The sequence below is a fragment of the Oncorhynchus tshawytscha genome, linkage group LG18 (genome assembly GCF_018296145.1).
Source record: "Oncorhynchus tshawytscha isolate Ot180627B linkage group LG18, Otsh_v2.0, whole genome shotgun sequence".
Lineage (NCBI taxonomy): Eukaryota > Metazoa > Chordata > Actinopteri > Salmoniformes > Salmonidae > Oncorhynchus > Oncorhynchus tshawytscha.
In genome coordinates, this window is record NC_056446.1 from 38,434,862 (window position 1) to 38,454,777 (window position 19,916).

The following is a 19,916-nucleotide window of genomic DNA, read 5'->3' on the forward strand; positions in this document are numbered from 1 at the left end:
TAGTGTTCCCTGTTCCCTGAGTAGTGTTCCCTGTTCCCTGAGTAGTGTACCCTGTTCCCTGAGTAGTGTTCCTGTTCCCTGAGTAGTGTTCCTGTTCCCTGAGTAGTGTTCCCTGTTCCCTGAGTAGTGTTCCCTGTTCCCTGAGTAGTGTTCCCTGTTCCCTGAGTAGTGTACCCTGTTCCTGAGTAGTGTACCCTGTTCCTGAGTAGTGTACCCTGTTCCTGAGTAGTGTACCCTGTTCCTGAGTAGTGTACCCTGTTCCTGAGTAGTGTACCCTGTTCCCTGAGTAGTGTACCCTGTTCCTGAGTAGTGTTCCCTGTTCCTGAGTAGTGTTCCCTGTTCCTGAGTAGTGTTCCCTGTTCCCTGAGTAATGTTCCCTGTTCCCGAGTAGTGTTCCCCGAGTAGTGTTCCCTGAGTAGTGTTCCCTGCTCCCTGCGTAGTGTTCCCTGCTCCCTGAGTAGTGTTCCCTGCTCCCTGAGTAGTGTTCCCTGCTCCCTGAGTAGTGTTCCCTGCTCCCTGAGTAGTGTACCCTGTTCCCTGAGTAGTGTACCCTGTTCCCTGAGTAGTGTACCCTGTCCCCTGAGTAGTGTACCCTGTCCCTGAGTAGTGTTCCCTGAGTAGTGTTCCCTGAGTAGTGTTCCTGAGTAGTGTACCCTGTTCCTGAGTAGTGTACCCTGTTCCCTGAGTAGTGTACCCTGTTCCCTGAGTAGTGTACCCTGTTCCTGAGTAGTGTACCCTGTTCCCTGAGTAGTGTACCCTGTTCCCTGAGTAGTGTTCCCTGTTCCTGAGTAGTGTTCCTGTTCCTGAGTAGTGTACCCTGTTCCCTGAGTAGTGTACCCTGTTCCTGAGTAGTGTACCCTGTTCCTGAGTAGTGTACCCTGTTCCCTGAGTAGTGTACCCTGTTCCCTGAGTAGTGTACCCTGTTCCCTGAGTAGTGTACCCTGAGTAGTGTTCCCTGTTCCCTGAGTGCTGTACCCTGTTCCTGAGTAGTGTTCCCTGAGTAGTGTTCCCTGTTCCCTGAGTGCTGTACCCTGTTCCCTGAGTGCTGTACCCTGTTCCTGAGTAGTGTTCCTGAGTAGTGTTCCCTGTTCCCTGTTCCCTGAGTGCTGTACCCTGTTCCCTGAGTAGTGTACCCTGTTCCCTGAGTAGTGTACCCTGTTCCCTGAGTAGTGTACCCTGTTCCTGAGTAGTGTACCCTGTTCCTGAGTAGTGTACCCTGTTCCCTGAGTAGTGTACCCTGTTCCCTGAGTAGTGTTCCTGTTCCCTGAGTAGTGTTCCCTGTTCCTGAGTAGTGTTCCCTGTTCCCTGAGTAGTGTTCCCTGTTCCTGAGTAGTGTTCCTGTTCCCTGAGTAGTGTTCCCTGTTCCCTGAGTAGTGTTCGCTGTTCCCTGAGTAGTGTTCCCTGCTCCCTGAGTAGTGTTCCCTCCTCCCTGAGTATTGTACCCTGTTCCTGAGTAGTGTTCCCTGTTTCCTGAGTAGTGTTCCTGAGTAGTGTACCCTGTTCCCTGAGTGCTGTACCCTGTTCCCTGAGTAGTGTTCCTCCTCCCTGAGTAGTGTTCCCTCCTCCCTGAGTAGTGTTCCCTCCTCCCTGAGTAGTGTACCCTGTTCCCTGAGTAGTGTACCCTGTTCCCTGAGTAGTGTACCCTGTTCCCTGAGTATTGTTCCCTGCTCCCTGAGTAGTGTTCCCTGAGTAGTGTACCCTGTTCCCTGAGTAGTGTACCCTGTTCCTGAGTAGTGTACCCTGTTCCCTGAGTAGTGTACCCTGTTCCTGAGTAGTGTACCCTGTTCCCTGAGTAGTGTACCCTGTTCCCTGAGTAGTGTACCCTGTTCCCTGAGTAGTGTACCCTGAGTAGTGTACCCTGAGTAGTGTACCCTGAGTAGTGTACCCTGAGTAGTGTTCCCTGAGTAGTGTTCCCTGAGTAGTGTTCCTGAGTAGTGTTCCTGTTCCTGAGTAGTGTACCATGTTCCCTGAGTAGTGTACCATGTTCCCTGAGTAGTGTACCCTGTTCCTGAGTAGTGTTCCTGAGTAGTGTTCCCTGAGTAGTGTTCCCTGAGTAGTGTTCCCTGAGTAGTGTTCCCTGTTCCTGAGTAGTGTTCCCTGTTCCTGAGTAGTGTACCCTGTTCCTGAGTGCTGTACCCTGTTCCCTAAGTAGTGTTCCCTGTTCCCTGAGTAGTGTACCTTGTTCCCTGAGTAGTGTACCTTGTTTCCTGAGTAGTGTACCTTGTTCCCTGAGTGCTGTACCCTGTTCCCTGAGTAGTGTACCCTGTTCCCTGAGTAGTGTACCCTGTTCCCTGAGTAGTGTTCCTGAGTAGTGTTCCCTGTTCCCTGAGTAGTGTTCCCTGTTCCTGAGTAGTGTTCCCTGTTCCCTGAGTAGTGTTCCCTGCTCCTGAGTAGTGTTCCTGAGTAGTGTTCCCTGCTCCTGAATAGTGTTTCACTGCTCCTGAATAGTGTACCCTGCTCCCTGAGTAGTGTTCCTGCTCCTGAGTAGTGTTCCCTGCTCCTGAGTAGTGTTCCTGCTCCCTGAATAGTGTACCCTGCTCCCTGAGTAGTGTTCCCTGGGTAGTGTTCCTGTTCCTGAGTAGTGTTCCCTGTTCCCTGAGTAGTGTTCCCTGTTCCTGAGTAGTGTTCCCTGTTCCCTGAGTAGTGTTCCTGAGTAGTGTTCCTGTTCCCTGAGTAGTGTTCCCTGAGTAGTGTTCCCTGTTCCCTGAGTAGTGTTCCCTGCTCCCTGAGTAGTGTTCCTGAGTAGTGTTCCTGAGTAGTGTACCCTGTTCCCTGAGTAGCGTACCCTGTTCCCTGAGTAGCGTACCCTGTTCCTGAGTAGCGTTCCCTGTTCCTGAGTAGCGTTCCCTGTTCCCTGAGTAGCGTTCCCTGTTCCCTGAGTAGCGTTCCCTGTTCCCTGAGTAGCGTACCCTGTTCCTGAGTAGCGTAACCTGTTCCCTGAGTAGCGTACCCTGTTCCTGAGTAGTGTACCCTGAGTAGTGTTCCCTGTTCCCGAGTAGTGTACCCTGTTCCTGAGTAGTGTTCCCTGAGTAGTGTTCCCTGAGTAGTGTACCCTGTTCCCTGAGTAGTGTACCCTGTTCCCCGAGTAGTGTACCCTGTTCCCGAGTAGTGTACCCTGTTCCCCGAGTAGTGTACCCTGTTCCCCGAGTAGTGTACCCTGTTCCCCGAGTAGTGTTCCCTGTTCCCTGAGTAGTGTACCCTGTTCCCTGAGTAGTGTACCCTGTTCCCTGAGTAGTGTTCCTGTTCCTGAGTAGTGTTCCTGTTCCCTGAGTAGTGTTCCCTGTTCCCTGAGTAGTGTTCCCTGTTCCCTGAGTAGTGTTCCCTGTTCCTGAGTAGTGTACCCTGTTCCTGAGTAGTGTTCCCTGAGTAGTGTTCCCTGAGTAGTGTACCCTGTTCCCTGAGTAGTGTACCCTGTTCCCTGAGTAGTGTACCCTGTTCCCTGAGTAGTGTACCCTGTTCCCTGAGTAGTGTACCCTGTTCCCTGAGTAGTGTTCCCTGAGTAGTGTTCCTGCTCCTGAGTAGTGTTCCTGTTCCTGAGTAGTGTTCCCTGAGTAGTGTTCCCTGAGTAGTGTTCCCTGAGTAGTGTTCCCTGAGTAGTGTACCCTGAGTAGTGTACCCTGTTCCCTGAGTAGTGTACCCTGTTCCCTGAGTAGTGTTCCCTGTTCCCTGAGTAGTGTTCCCTGTTCCCTGAGTAGTGTTCCCTGTTCCCTGAGTAGTGTTCCCTGTTCCCTGAGTAGTGTACCCTGTTCCCTGAGTAGTGTTCCCTGTTCCCTGAGTAGTGTTCCTGTTCCCTGAGTAGTGTTCCCTGTTCCCTGAGTAGTGTTCCTGTTCCCTGAGTAGTGTTCCCTGTTCCCTGAGTAGTGTACCCTGTTCCTGAGTAGTGTACCCTGTTCCCTGAGTAGTGTACCCTGTTCCTGAGTAGTGTGCCCTGTTCCCTGAGTAGTGTACCCTGTTCCCTGAGTAGTGTACCCTGTTCCCTGAGTAGTGTACCCTGTTCCCTGAGTAGTGTTCCTGTTCCCTGAGTAATGTTCCCTGTTCCCCGAGTAGTGTTCCCCGAGTAGTGTTCCTGAGTAGTGTTCCTGCTCCCTGAGTAGTGTTCCCTGCTCCCTGAGTAGTGTTCCTGCTCCCTGAGTAGTGTTCCCTGCTCCTGAGTAGTGTTCCTGCTCCCTGAGTAGTGTTCCCTGCTCCCTGAGTAGTGTACCCTGTTCCCTGAGTAGTGTACCCTGTTCCCTGAGTAGTGTACCCTGTTCCCTGAGTAGTGTACCCTGTCCCCTGAGTAGTGTACCCTGTCCCCTGAGTAGTGTACCCTGAGTAGTGTTCCCTGAGTAGTGTTCCCTGAGTAGTGTACCCTGTTCCTGAGTAGTGTACCCTGTTCCCTGAGTAGTGTACCCTGTTCCCTGAGTAGTGTACCCTGTTCCCTGAGTAGTGTACCCTGTTCCCTGAGTAGTGTACCCTGTTCCCTGAGTAGTGTTCCCTGTTCCCTGAGTAGTGTTCCCTGTTCCCTGAGTAGTGTACCCTGTTCCCTGAGTAGTGTACCCTGTTCCCTGAGTAGTGTACCCTGTTCCCTGAGTAGTGTACCCTGTTCCCTGAGTAGTGTACCCTGTTCCCTGAGTAGTGTACCCTGTTCCCTGAGTAGTGTACCCTGAGTAGTGTTCCCTGTTCCCTGAGTGCTGTACCCTGTTCCCTGAGTAGTGTTCCCTGAGTAGTGTTCCTGTTCCCTGAGTGCTGTACCCTGTTCCTGAGTGCTGTACCCTGTTCCCTGAGTAGTGTTCCCTGAGTAGTGTTCCCTGTTCCCTGTTCCCTGAGTGCTGTACCCTGTTCCTGAGTAGTGTACCCTGTTCCCTGAGTAGTGTACCCTGTTCCTGAGTAGTGTACCCTGTTCCCTGAGTAGTGTACCCTGTTCCCTGAGTAGTGTACCCTGTTCCCTGAGTAGTGTACCCTGTTCCCTGAGTAGTGTTCCTGTTCCTGAGTAGTGTTCCTGTTCCCTGAGTAGTGTTCCCTGTTCCCTGAGTAGTGTTCCCTGTTCCCTGAGTAGTGTACCCTGTTCCCTGCTCAGTGTTCCTGAGTAGTGTTCCTGCTCCCTGAGTAGTGTTCCTGTTCCCTGAGTAGTGTTCCCTGAGTAGTGTTCCCTGAGTAGTGTTCCCTGAGTAGTGTTCCCTGAGTAGTGTACCCTGAGTAGTGTACCCTGTTCCTGAGTAGTGTACCCTGTTCCCTGAGTAGTGTTCCCTGTTCCCTGAGTAGTGTTCCTGTTCCTGAGTAGTGTTCCCTGTTCCCTGAGTAGTGTACCCTGTTCCCTGAGTAGTGTTCCCTGTTCCCTGAGTAGTGTTCCCTGTTCCCTGAGTAGTGTTCCTGTTCCCTGAGTAGTGTTCCCTGTTCCCTGAGTAGTGTTCCCTGTTCCTGAGTAGTGTACCCTGTTCCCTGAGTAGTGTACCCTGTTCCTGAGTAGTGTACCCTGTTCCTGAGTAGTGTACCCTGTTCCCTGAGTAGTGTACCCTGTTCCCTGAGTAGTGTACCCTGTTCCCTGAGTAGTGTTCCCTGTTCCCTGAGTAGTGTTCCCTGTTCCCTGAGTAATGTTCCTGTTCCCCGAGTAGTGTTCCCCGAGTAGTGTTCCCTGAGTAGTGTTCCCTGCTCCTGAGTAGTGTTCCCTGCTCCTGAGTAGTGTTCCCTGCTCCTGAGTAGTGTTCCCTGCTCCTGAGTAGTGTTCCCTGCTCCCTGAGTAGTGTACCCTGTTCCCTGAGTAGTGTACCCTGTTCCCTGAGTAGTGTACCCTGTTCCTGAGTAGTGTACCCTGTCCCCTGAGTAGTGTACCCTGTCCCCTGAGTAGTGTACCCTGTCCCTGAGTAGTGTACCCTGAGTAGTGTTCCCTGAGTAGTGTTCCTGAGTAGTGTACCCTGTTCCCTGAGTAGTGTACCCTGTTCCCCGAGTAGTGTACCCTGTTCCTGAGTAGTGTACCCTGTTCCCTGAGTAGTGTACCCTGTTCCCTGAGTAGTGTACCCTGTTCCCTGAGTAGTGTTCCCTGTTCCCTGAGTAGTGTTCCCTGTTCCTGAGTAGTGTACCCTGTTCCCTGAGTAGTGTACCCTGTTCCTGAGTAGTGTACCCTGTTCCCTGAGTAGTGTACCCTGTTCCCTGAGTAGTGTACCCTGTTCCCTGAGTAGTGTACCCTGTTCCCTGAGTAGTGTACCCTGAGTAGTGTTCCCTGAGTGCTGTACCCTGTTCCTGAGTAGTGTTCCCTGAGTAGTGTTCCCTGTTCCCTGAGTGCTGTACCCTGTTCCTGAGTGCTGTACCCTGTTCCCTGAGTAGTGTTCCCTGAGTAGTGTTCCTGTTCCCTGTTCCCTGAGTGCTGTACCCTGTTCCTGAGTAGTGTACCCTGTTCCCTGAGTAGTGTACCCTGTTCCTGAGTAGTGTACCCTGTTCCCTGAGTAGTGTACCCTGTTCCTGAGTAGTGTACCCTGTTCCCTGAGTAGTGTACCCTGTTCCCTGAGTAGTGTTCCCTGTTCCTGTTGTTCCCTGTTCCTGAGTAGTGTTCCTGTTCCCTGAGTAGTGTTCCCTGTTCCCTGAGTAGTGTTCCTGTTCCCTGAGTAGTGTTCCTGTTCCCTGAGTAGTGTTCCTGTTCCCTGAGTAGTGTTCCCTGCTCCTGAGTGTTCCCTCCTCCCTGAGTATTGTACCCTGTTCCCTGAGTAGTGTTCCCTGTTTCCTGAGTAGTGTTCCCTGAGTAGTGTACCCTGTTCCCTGAGTGCTGTACCCTGTTCCCTGAGTAGTGTTCCCTCCTCCCTGAGTAGTGTTCCCTCCTCCCTGAGTAGTGTTCCCTCCTCCCTGAGTAGTGTACCCTGTTCCCTGAGTAGTGTACCCTGTTCCCTGAGTAGTGTACCCTGTTCCCTGAGTATTGTTCCTGCTCCTGAGTAGTGTTCCCCTGTTCCCTGAGTAGTGTACCCTGTTCCCTGAGTAGTGTACCCTGTTCCCTGAGTAGTGTACCCTGTTCCCTGAGTAGTGTACCCTGTTCCCTGTTCCCTGAGTAGTGTACCCTGAGTAGTGTACCCTGAGTAGTGTACCCTGAGTAGTGTACCCTGAGTAGTGTTCCTGAGTAGTGTTCCTGAGTAGTGTTCCTGTTCCCTGAGTAGTGTACCATGTTCCCTGAGTAGTGTACCATGTTCCCTGAGTAGTGTACCCTGTTCCCTGAGTAGTGTTCCCTGAGTAGTGTTCCCTGTTCCCTGAGTAGTGTTCCCTGTTCCCTGAGTAGTGTACCCTGTTCCCTGAGTGCTGTACCCTGTTCCCTAAGTAGTGTTCCCTGTTCCCTGAGTAGTGTACCTTGTTCCCTGAGTAGTGTACCTTGTTCCCTGAGTAGTGTACCTTGTTCCCTGAGTGCTGTACCCTGTTCCTGAGTAGTGTACCCTGTTCCCTGAGTAGTGTACCCTGTTCCCTGAGTAGTGTTCCCTGAGTAGTGTTCCTGTTCCCTGAGTAGTGTTCCCTGTTCCCTGAGTAGTGTTCCCTGTTCCCTGAGTAGTGTTCCCTGCTCCCTGAGTAGTGTTCCTGCTCCCTGAATAGTGTGCCCTGAGTAGTGTTCCCTGCTCCCTGAATAGTGTTTCACTGCTCCCTGAATAGTGTACCCTGCTCCTGAGTAGTGTTCCCTGCTCCCTGGTAGTGTTCCTGCTCCTGAGTAGTGTTCCTGCTCCTGAATAGTGTTCCTGCTCCTGAGTAGTGTTCCTGGTAGTGTTCCCTGTTCCCTGAGTAGTGTTCCCTGTTCCTGAGTAGTGTTCCTGTTCCCTGAGTAGTGTTCCTGAGTAGTGTTCCCTGTTCCCTGAGTAGTGTTCCCTGTTCCCTGAGTAGTGTTCCCTGTGTCCCTGAGTAGTGTACCCTGTTCCCTGAGTAGCGTCCCTGTTCCCTGAGTAGCGTTCCTGTTCCCTGAGTAGCGTTCCCTGTTCCCTGAGTAGCGTTCCCTGTTCCCTGAGTAGCGTTCCTGTTCCCTGAGTAGTGTTCCCTGAGTAGTGTAACCTGTTCCCTGAGTAGTGTACCCTGTTCCCTGAGTAGTGTACCCTGAGTAGTGTTCCTGTTCCCCGAGTAGTGTTCCCTGTTCCCTGAGTAGTGTTCCCTGTTCCTGAGTAGTGTACCCTGTTCCCGAGTAGTGTACCCTGTTCCCCGAGTAGTGTACCCTGTTCCCGAGTAGTGTACCCTGTTCCCCGAGTAGTGTACCCTGTTCCCCCGAGTAGTGTTCCCTGTTCCCCGAGTAGTGTTCCCTGTTCCCAGTAGTGTTCCCTGTTCCCTGAGTAGTGTTCCCTGTTCCCTGAGTAGTGTTCCTGTTCCTGAGTAGTGTTCCTGTTCCCTGAGTAGTGTTTACCTCCTGTTCCTGCTCCCCGAGTAGTGTTCCCTGAGTAGTGTACCCTGAGTAGTGTTTGTACCCTGAGTAGTGTACCCTGAGTAGTGTACCCTGAGTAGTTTTCCTGAGTAGTGTACCCTGTTCCCTGAGTAGTGTACCCTGTTCCCTGAGTAGTGTACCCTGTTCCCTGAGTAGTGTACCCTGAGTAGTGTACCCTGTTCCCTGAGTAGTGTACCCTGAGTAGTGTACCCTGTTCCCTGAGTAGTGTACCCTGAGTAGTGTACCCTGCTCCCTGAGTTGTGACCTATATAGGGAATAGGGTGCCACTTGGGACAAAGCCTAACTCATAATTTGCTTGGGTGATGGTTCTTATCTGTTACCATAGCAACAAGAGAGGTAAAACCATTTCCTTATGTAATCACCATCAGCTGGTTCTGAAAGACTTCCTCCATTTCCTCCAGCTCTCACACACACACACACCGCAAAGAGTGTGTGTCTGTTGTGTGTTAGTAGATCCATTCAAGAAGAGGGAAATGCAGTTGGTCATAAACACTTTCAGATACAATTTTCAAATGAGTGTATCTAGGGATGCGTTGCTCTTCATTCGATGCTGACACCTTTGTGTGAGGGAGCGGGAGGAAGGAGACAGAGGAATAATATATTGGTACTTCATAAACTCACACTCATCTTCCTGCAAGAGGTCTAACACACACACACTGCAGAGAATATTAAGAACCCAAAACTCCCTGTCTCCCTCAAGACAATCTCTGTCTCCCTCAAGACAATCTCTGTCTCCCTCAAGACAATCTCTGTCTCCCTCAAGACAATCTCTGTCTCCCTCAAGACAATCTCTGTCTCCCTCAAGACAATCTCTGTCTCCCTCAAGACAATCTCTGTCTCCCTCAAGACAATCTCTGTCTCCCTCAAGACAATCTCTGTCTCCCTCAAGACAATCTCTGTCTCCCTCAAGACAATCTCTGTCTCCCTCAAGACAATCTCTGTCTCCCTCAAGACAATCTCTGTCTCCCTCAAGACAATCTCTGTCTCCCTCAAGACAATCTCTGTCTCCCTCAAGACAATCTCTGTCTCCCTCAAGACAATCTCTGTCTACCTCTAGACAATCTCTGTCTACCTCAAGACAATCTCTGTCTCCCTCAAGACAATCTCTGTCTCCCTCAAGACAATCTCTGTCTCCCTCAAGACAATCTCTGTCTACCTCAAGACAATCTCTGTCTACCTCTAGACAATCTCTGTCTACCTCAAGACAATCTCTGTCTACCTCGGACCGGGCTCTGTCTACCTCGGACCGGGCTCTGTCTACCTCGGACCGGGCTCTGTCTACTGTGCTTTCAATTGCACAATTGAACATGCTTGATCACTTACCACTCATTCTGTCCTCCTGACTGACGGCTGTTATTTGTTATGTTGCACTGCAAACAAACTAATCACCCCCCTCTCTCTCTCTCTCTCTCTCTCCCACTTCGCCCCCTCTCTCTCCCCCCTATCTCTCTCTCTCTCCCCCCTATCTCTCTCTCTCTCTCTCCCCCTATCTCTCTCTCTCTCCCACTTCTCCCCCTCTCTCTCTCTCTCCCACTTCTCGCCCCTCTCTCTCTCTCCCTCCCACTTCTCCCCCTCTCTCTCTCTCTCCCTCCCACTTCTCCCCCCCTCTCTCTCTCTCTCCCTCCCACTTCTCCCCCTCCCTCCCACTTCCCCCCTCTCTCTCTCTCTCTCCCAATTCTCCCCCTCTCTCTCTCTCTCTCCTCCCACTTCTCCCCCTCTCTCTCTCTCTCTCCCTCCCACTTCTCCCCCTCTCTCTCTCTCCCTCCCACTTCTCCCCCTCTCTCTCTCCCTCCCACTTCTCTTCCCCCTCTCTCTCTCTCTCTCCCAATTCTCCCCCTCTCTCTCTCTCTCTCTCTCTCTCTCCCAATTCTCCCCTCTCTCCCACTTCTCCCCCCTCTCTCTCTCTCTCTCTCCCAATTCTCCCCCTCTCTCTCTCTCTCTCCCTCCCACTTCTCCCCCCTCTCTCTCCCTCCCACTTCTCCCCCCTCTCTCTCTCTCTCTCCCTCCAACTTCTCTTCCCCCCTCTCTCTCTCTCTCCCAATTCTCCCCCTCTCTCTCTCTCTCTCTCTCTCTCTCTCTCTCTCTCTCTCTCCCAATTCTCCCCTCTCTCCCAATTCTCCCCCCTCTCTCTCTCTCTCTCTCTCTCCCCAATTCTCCCCCTCTCTCCCAATCCCCCCTCTCTCTCTCTCCCAATTCCCCCTCTCTCTCCTTCTCTCTCTCTCCACCCCCCCAGTACCTGACTAAGGGTTGTGAGACATCTGAGATGACACTACGTCGTAATGGGCTGGGCCAGCTGGGTTTCCATGTCAACTACGAGGGCATTGTGGCAGAGGTGGAATCGTACGGGTACGCCTGGCAGGCCGGGCTGAGGCAGGGCAGCCGATTGGTCGAAATCTGCAAGGTATGTCATTTTAAAGTTAAAGTAGATTTCATTGTGTCGTTGGATCATTCTTGTGTGTTTTGTTTGTAAATTATTATTGATACCATATAATGGTAAAAAAATCAACCATTCCGTCAAGGTTGCCGTGGCGACTCTGACCCACGAGCAGATGATCGACCTGCTGAGGACGTCGGTCACCGTCAGGGTGGTCATCATACCCCCGCACGAAGACGCTACGCCACGCAGGTGTGTGTGTGTTTGTCAGAGGGGTTGGTGTGTGTGTGTGTGTGTGTGTGTGTGTGTGTGATGGTCAGATTAGTGATTCTGAGGTCGTCATTATCATGTCAACCATGTGTGTGGAGTCTAACCTCTGCTTCTTACCTGACCCTCCTCTCTCTTCCTCCCCCTTTCTCCTCCAACTCCCCTTCTCTCTCTTCCTCCCCCTTTCTCTTCCTCCCCCTGTCTCCTCCAACTCCCCTTCTCTCTCTTCCTCCCCTTGGCTCTTCCTCCCCCTGGCTCTTCCTCCCCCTGGCTCTTCCTCCCTCTCCCTCTCCCTCTCTCTCTCTCTACAGAGGTTGCTCTGAGCTCTACCGTATCCCAGTGGTTGAATATAAGGGGAGTGGTGAGAGTGGTTCGTTTGACTACAAGTTCCCGTTCCGCAGCAAAGACAACAAGTGGCAGAGAACCTCCAGTAGCCCCCAGCAGTCCCTGACGGCCTCCCCCCAGCCGCACACCCCCAACCGGGCCGTCAGCCTGGGGAGCTCTGGGGGAAAACCCTGTCTGCTGAACGCCCAGAGAGAAACGCTGCTATACCACGCAGTGTTAGTAGTGATGGACGGCCGCTGGATACCAAGAGGTAGGGAGGGGAGAAGGAGAGGGGGGAGGGAGGGAGGTAGGTAGGTAGGTGAGAAGGGGAGGGAGGTAGGGGAGAGGAGAAGGGGAGGGAGGTAGGGGAGAGGAGGTAGGGGAGGGAGGTAGGGGAGAGGAAAAGGGGAGGGAGAGGAGAGGGGGGGAGAGGGGGAGGGAGGTAGAGGAGAGGGGGAGGGAGGTAGGGGAGAGGAGAGGGGGAGGGAGGTAGAGGAGAGGAGAGGAGAGAGGGGAGGGAGGTAGGGGGAGGGGGGATGGAGGGGAGAGAGGAGAAGGGGAGGAAGGAAGGGGAGGGAGAGGAGAGGAGAAGGGGAGGGAGGGAGGGAGGGAGGTAGGTAAGGGAGAGGAGAGGGGAGGGAGGTAAGGGAGAGGAGAAGGGGAGGGAGGTAGGGGAGAGGAGAAGGGGAGGGAGGTAGGTAAGGGGAGGGAGGTAGGTAAGGGAGAGGAGAGGAGAGGAGGGAGGTAAGGGAGAGGAGAGGAGGGAGGTAAGGGAGAGGAGAGGGGGGGGAGGGAGGGAGGGAGAGGAGAGGGGGGGGTAGGGGAGAGGAGGAGGGGAGGGGAGGGAGGGAGGGGAGGAGGAGAAGGGAGGAGGAAGGAAGGGAGGGAGAGGAGAGGAGAAGGGGAGGGAGGGAGGGAGGTAGATAAGGGAGAGGAGAGGGGGAGGGAGGTAAGGGAGAGGAGAGGGGAGGGAAGTAGGGGAGAGGAGAGGGGAGGGAGGTAGGTAGAGGAGAGGGGGAGGGAGGTAGGTAGGGGGAGAGGAGAGAGGGAGGGGAGAGGAGAGGAGGAGAAGGGGAGAGAGGTAGGGGAGAGGGGAAGGGGAGGGAGAGGAGAGGAGAAGGGGAGGGAGGGAGGTAAGGGAGAGGAGAGGGGGAGGGAGGTAGGGGAGAGGAGAGGGGGGAGGGAGGGGAGAGGAGAGGAGAAGGGGAGGGAGGAGAGAGGGAGTAGGGGAGGGAGGTGAGGGAGAGGGAGGTGAGGGAGAGGGAGAGGGAGGTAGGGGAGAGGGAGAGGGAGGTAGGGGAGAGGGAGAAGGGGAGGGAGGTAGGGGAGAGGAGAAGGGGAGGGAGGTAGGGGAGGGAGGGAGGTAGAGGAGAGGGGAAGGGGAGGGAGGTAGGGGAGAGGAGAAGGGGAGGGAGGTAGGGGAGAGGAGAGGGGAGGGAGGTAGAGGAGAGGGGGGGAGGGAGAGGAGAGGAGAGGGGGAGGGAGGTAGGGGAGAGGAGAGGGGAGGGAGGTAGGGGAGAGGAGAAGGGGAGGGGGAGGGAGAGGAGAGGGGGAGGGAGAGGAGAGGGGGAGGGAGGTAGGGGGGGAGGAGAGGGGGAGGTAGGGGAGAAGGGGAGGGAGGTAGGGGAGAAGGGGAGGGAGGTAGGGGAGAGGAGAAGGGGAGGGAGGTAGGGGAGAGGAGAAGGGGAGGGAGGTGGGGGGAGGTAGGGGAGAGGGAGAGGCATGTTTCTTTTCCTCTGATAACCCCCCTCCAGAAAGTCTCCAGGCAGTGAGAACTATGCTCTGGTTTCCTCTCTGGCACTGGGTTAGAGGTTAGGGTGTGGGTCTAGGTTAGGGTCAGGGTCTAGGTTAGGGTCAGGGTCTAGGTTAGGGTCAGGGTCTAGGTTAGGGTCAGGGTCTAGGTTAGGGTCAGGGTTGTAGTCTGGGTTATGGTTAGGGTCTAGGTTATGTTCAGGGTTAGGGTCAGGGTCTGGGTTATGGTCAGGGTCTGGGTCTAGGTTATGTTCAGGGTTATGGTCAGGGTCTGGGTTATGGTTAGGATCTGGGTCAGGGTTAGGGTTTGGGTCTAGGTTAGGGTCTAGGTTAGGGTCATGGTCTGGGTTATGGTCTGGGTTATGGTCAGGGTCTGGGTTTAGGTTAGGGTCTGGGTCAGTGTCTGGATCAGGGTCTGGGTTATGGTCTGGGTCAGGTTCTGGTTTAGGGTCAGGTTCTGGTTTAGGGTCTGGGTTAGGGTCTGGGTTATGGTCAGGGTTAGGGTCAGCGTTAGGGTCTAGGTTATGGTCAGGGTTATGGTCAGGGTCTGGGTTATGGTCAGGGTCTGGGTTAGGATCAGGGTCTGGGTTAGGATCAGGGTCTGGGTTAGGATCAGGGTTATGTTCATGGTCTGGGTTAGGGTCTGGGTTATGGTCAGGGTTAGGGTCAGGGTCTGGGTTATGGTCAGGTTTAGGGTCTGGGTTATGGTTAAGGTTGGTGTTAGGGTCAGGGTTAGGGTCTGGGTCAGGGTCTAGGTTAGGGTCTGGGTTATGGTCTGGGTCAGGGTCTGGGTTATGTTCAGGGTCTTGGTTATGGTCAGGGTCTGGGATATGGTCAGGGTCTGGGTTAGGGTCTGGGTTATGGTTAGGATCAGGGTCTGTGTTAGGTTTTGGATCTGGGTTATGGTCTGGGTCAGGGTTAGGTTTAAGATCTGGGTCTGGGTTAGGGTCGAGGTTAGGGTCTGGGTTAGGGTCTAGGTTAGGGTCTGGGTTAGGGTCAGGGTTAGGATTTGGGTTAGGGTCTGGGTTATGGCCAGGGTCTGGGTTAGGATCAGGGTCTGGGTTATGGTTTGGGTTATGTTCAGGGTTGGGGTCTGGGTTAGGATCAGGGTTAGGGTCAGGATTAGGGTCTGGGTTATGTTCAGGGTCTGGGTTAGGGTTAGGGTTTGGGTTAGGATCTGGTTCATGGTTAGGATCTGGGTCAGGGTCTGTTTTATGGTCAGGGTTAGGATCTGGGTCAGGGTCTAGGTTAGGGTCTGGGTTATGGTCTGGGTCAGGGTCTGGGTTATGTTCAGGGTCTGGGTTATGTTCAGGGTCTGGGATATGATCAGGGTCTGGGATATGGTCAGGGTCTGGGATATGGTCAGGGTCTGGGTTAGGATCTGGGTCAGGGTTAGGGTCTGGGTTATGGTTAGGATCAGGGTCTGTGTTAGGTTTTGGATCTGGGTTATGGTCTGGGTAATGGTTAGGATCTGGGTCAGGGTTAGGTTTAAGATCTGGGTCTGGGTTAGGGTCTAGGTTAGGGTCTGAGTTGGGGTTTGGGTTAGGGTCAGGGTTAGGATTTGGGTTAGGGTCTGGGTTATGGCCAGGGTCTGGGTTAGGATCAGGGTCTGGGTTATGGTCTGGGTTATGTTCAGGGTTGGTGTCTGGGTTAGGATCAGGGTCTGGGTTAGGGGTCAGGATTAGGGTCTAGGTTATGTTCAGGGTCTGGGTTAGGGTTAGGGTTTGGGTTAGGATCTGGTTCAGGGTTAGGATCTGGGTCAGGGTCTGTTTTATGGTCAGCGTTAGGATCTGGGTCAGGGTCTAGGTTATGGTCAGGGTCTGGGTCAGGGTCTGGGTTAGGATCTGGGTCAGGGTCTAGGTTATGGTCAGGGTCTGGGTTAGGATCTGGGTCAGGGTCTGGGTTAGGATCTGGGTCAGGGTCTGGGTTAGGATCTGGGTCAGGGTCTAGGTTATGGTCAGGGTCTGGGTTAGGATCTGGGTCAGGGTCTGGGTCAGGGTCTGGGTCAGGGTCTGGGTTAGAGGGTTATTGTCTATTCTGTGTTATCTCAACCCCTCCAGAATGTCTCCAGGCAGTGAGAACTATGCTCCGGTCTCCTCTCTGGCACTGGGCCGTTCTCCTCACAACCGATCTTCCCTGTCCAACCTCTCCTTCTCCAGTGACACCTCGCAGCATTGGAGGACTCAGAAGTCCATGCCCGAGGGGTAAGAGATGGAGTGACCACCCCTCATAGCCTGGTTCCTCTCTAGGTTTCTTCCTAGGTTCTGGCCTTTCTAGGGAGTTTTTCCTAGCCACCGTGCTTCTACACCTGCATTGCTTGCTGTTTGGGGTTTTAGGCTGGGTTTCTGTACAGCACTTTGAGATATCAGCTGATGTACGAAAGGGCTATATAAATAAATTCGATTTGATTTAAGTGTGTTCATGGTCTGTAGCATACTTAACACAGCCCTTTATGTAATAGTTAAGGAAGATGTTGATGATTGGAAAGGAATGAAGCACTATATCCAACAATTGTTTTTAGTTTTTTTCCCCATGTGAAAACGCTGCGGTGCGTTGACCAGCTTGTATCCATTACAGAGAAGCCGGACGTCAAGTTCCTCACGGCTCTGTCCATGAATTGTATAAAGATGCAAATGGCATCTTTATTCCCGATGTAGGGAATAGTTTGCCGTTTGGCACGTAGCCCATGAATTAGTTCATGCAGAGGAAAGCAACTTCTGCCCATGACGGTCCTTTTTAATGTACTTTACATGAATTGTCTTTACCTGTGTTATTATAATATGGGTAGCACATGTTTGTGTTCCTAGCAAATGACATGTCTGCCTTTATGTTCTGTGGGCGGCGACATGTCCAACATTTTTATTCAATTGGTTGTTTGTGTGTGTGTGTGTGTGTGTGTGTGTGTGTGCTTGCTCTAGGTTTGGAGAACACAGACAACACTCCCCTCTGTCTACAGAGCGACAGGTGGTAGGAGAAGGCGGGGCTAGTGGCAAGTCCACACCTAATTGGCCGAGAGTGGAGGAATTGGGCGGGACCGACAGAGGTTCTACAGGTGAGATTGACCAATGGGAAAGAGAATTGCTAATATAGAAAGAAAAGAGTGCTTTATTCCTACTCCCAGATATTCACATTGTTGTCTGCAGTGATGTCCAGACATACTGTCAAACCACTGACAAGAAGCAGAGTATTGGCATCATTATATAGTGATGTCATAGTATAACAGAAATATATTGGACCATAGTGATGTCATAGTATTACAGAAAGATATTGGACCATAGTGATGTCATAGTATAACAGAAATATATTGGACCATAGTGATGTCATAGTATAACAGAAATATATTGGACCATAGTGATGTCATAGTATAACAGAAATATATTGGACCATAGTGATGTCATAGTATAACAGAAAAAAACATACACTGGTCGGGAAGAAAGTAGAACACGTTACTGTGAGATGTTGAGTACTTTCAATGCACACACACACCTACTCCTAAACACACAACTACTCCAAAAGACACCTACTCCTAAAGACACACCTACTCCTAAACACACAACTACTCCAAAAGACACCTACTCCTAAAGACACACCTACTCCTAAAGACACAACTACTCCTAAAGACACACCTACTCCTAAAGACACACCTACTCCTAAAGACACACCTACTCCTAAAGACACACCTACTCCTAAAGACACACCTACTCCTAAAGACACACCTACTCCTAAAGACACACCTACTCCTAAAGACACACCTACTCCTAAAGACACACCTACTCCTAAAGACACACCTACTCCTAAAGACACACCTACTCCTAAAGACACACCTACTCCTAAAGACACACCTACTCCTAAAGACACACCTACTCCTAAAGACACTCACATTCCTAAAGACACACACTCCTAAAGACACCTACTCCTAAAGGCACCTACTCCTAAAGGCACACACTCCTAAAGGCACACCTACTCCTAAAGATACACCTACTCCTAAAGACACACCTACTCCTAAAGACACACCTACTCCTAAAGGCACCTACTCCTAAAGGCACCTACTCCTAAAGGCACCTACTCCTAAAGGCACCTACTCCTAAAGGCAAACCTACTCCTAAAGGCACACCTACTCCTAAAGGCACACCTACTCCTAAAGGCACACCTACTCCTAAAGGCACACCTACTCCTAAAGGCACACCTACTCCTAAAGGCACACCTACTCCTAAAGGCACACCTACTCCTAAAGGCACACCTACTCCTAAAGGCACCCCTACTCCAAAAGGCACCTCTACTCCTAAAGGCACCTCTACTCCTAAAGGCACCTCTACTCCTAAAGGCACCTCTACTCCTAAAGGCACCTCTACTCCTAAAGGCACCTCTACTCCTAAAGGCACCTCTACTCCTAAAGGCACCTCTACTCCTAAAGGCACCTCTACTCCTAAAGGCACCTCTACTCCTAAAGGCACCTCTACTCCTAAAGGCACACCTACTCCTAAAGACACAACTACTCCTAAACACACACATATTCCTAAACACACCCCTACTCCTAAAGACACACCTACTCCTAAAGACACACCTACTCCTAAAGACACACCTACTCCTAAAGACACCTACTCCTAAAGGCACACCTACTCCTAAAGGCACACCTACTCCTAAAGGCACACCTACTCCTAAAGGCACACCTACTCCTAAAGGCACACCTACTCCTAAAGGCACACCTACTCCTAAAGGCACACCTACTCCTAAAGACACACCTACTCCTAAAGACACACCTACTCCTAAAGACACACCTACTCCTAAAGACACACCTACTCCTAAAGACACACCTACTCCTAAAGACACACCTACTCCTAAAGACACACCTACTCCTAAAGACACACCTACTCCTAAAAGGCACACCTACACCTAAAGGCACACCTACTCCTAAAGGCACACCTACTCCTAAAGGCACACCTACTCCTAAAGGCACACCTACTCCTAAAGGCACCCCTACTCCTAAAGGCACCCCCTACTCCTAAAGACACCCCTACTCCTAAAGACACCCCTACTCCTAAAGACACCCCTACTCCTAAAGACACCCCTACTCCTAAAGACACCCCTACTCCTAAAGACACCCCTACTCCTAAAGGCACACCTACTCCTAAAGGCACACCTACTCCTAAAGGCACACCTACTCCTAAAGGCACACCTACTCCTAAAGGCACACCTACTCCTAAAGGCACACCTACTCCTAAAGGCACACCTACTCCTAAAGGCACACCTACTCCTAAAGGCACACCTACTCCTAAAGGCACACCTACTCCTAAAGGCACACCTACTCCTAAAGGCACACCTACTCCTAAAGGCACACCTACTCCTAAAGGCACACCTACACCTAAAGGCACACCTACTCCTAAAGGCACACCTACTCCTAAAGGCACACCTACTCCTAAAGGCACACCTACTCCTAAAGGCACACCTACTCCTAAAGGCACACCTACTCCTAAAGGCACACCTACTCCTAAAGGCACACCTACTCCTAAAGGCACACGTACTCCTAAAGGCACACGCCTACTCCTAAACACACACGCCTACTCCTAAACACACACGCCTACTCCTAAACACACACGCCTACTCCTAAACACACACACATATTCCTAAACACACACCTACTCCTAAACACACACATATTCCTAAACACACACCTACTCCTAAACACACACACACACACCTACTCCTAAAGACACACCTACTCCTAAAGACACACCTACTCCTAAAGACACACCTACTCCTAAAGACACACCTACTCCTAAAGGCACACACATATTCCTAAAGGCACACACATATTCCTAAAGGCACACACATATTCCTAAAGGCACACACATACTCCTAAACACACACCTACTCCTAAACACACACATATTCCTAAACACACACCTACTCCTAAAGACACACCTACTTCTAAAGACACACCTACTTCTAAAGACACACCTACTCCTAAAGACACACCTACTCCTAAAGACACACCTACTCCTAAAGACACACCTACTCCTAAAGACACACCTACTCCTAAAGACACACCTACTCCTAAAGACACACCTACTCCTAAAGACACACCTACTCCTAAAGACACACCTACTCCTAAAGACACACCTACTCCTAAAGGCACACACATATTCCTAAAGACACACCTACTCCTAAAGGCACACACATATTCCTAAACACACACCTACTCCTAAACACACACCTACTCCTAAACACACACACACTCCTAAACACACACACACACACCTACTCCTAAACACACACACACACACACCTACTCCTAAACACACACACACACACCTACTCCTAAACACACAACTACTCCAAAAGACACCTACTCCTAAAGACACACCTACTCCTAAAGACACAACTACTCCTAAAGACACACCTACTCCTAAAGACACACCTACTCCTAAAGACACACCTACTCCTAAAGACACACCTACTCCTAAAGACACACCTACTCCTAAAGACACACCTACTCCTAAAGACACACCTACTCCTAAAGACACACCTACTCCTAAAGACACACCTACTCCTAAAGACTCACACACTCCTAAAGACACTCACATTCCTAAAGACACACACTCCTAAAGACACCTACTCCTAAAGGCACCTACTCCTAAAGGCACCTACTCCTAAAGGCACCTACTCCTAAAGATACACCTACTCCTAAAGACACACCTACTCCTAAAGACACACCTACTCCTAAAGGCACCTACTCCTAAAGGCACCTACTCCTAAAGGCACCTACTCCTAAAGGCACCTACTCCTAAAGGCACCTACTCCTAAAGGCAAACCTACTCCTAAAGGCAA

The 19,916-nt window shown here is 51.6% G+C and overlaps 1 pseudogene; it reads left to right on the forward strand.

Moving 5' to 3' along the window:
- Positions 1-19,916, forward strand: part of LOC112239416 — a 92,903-nt pseudogene that overhangs the window by 46,643 nt on the left and 26,344 nt on the right.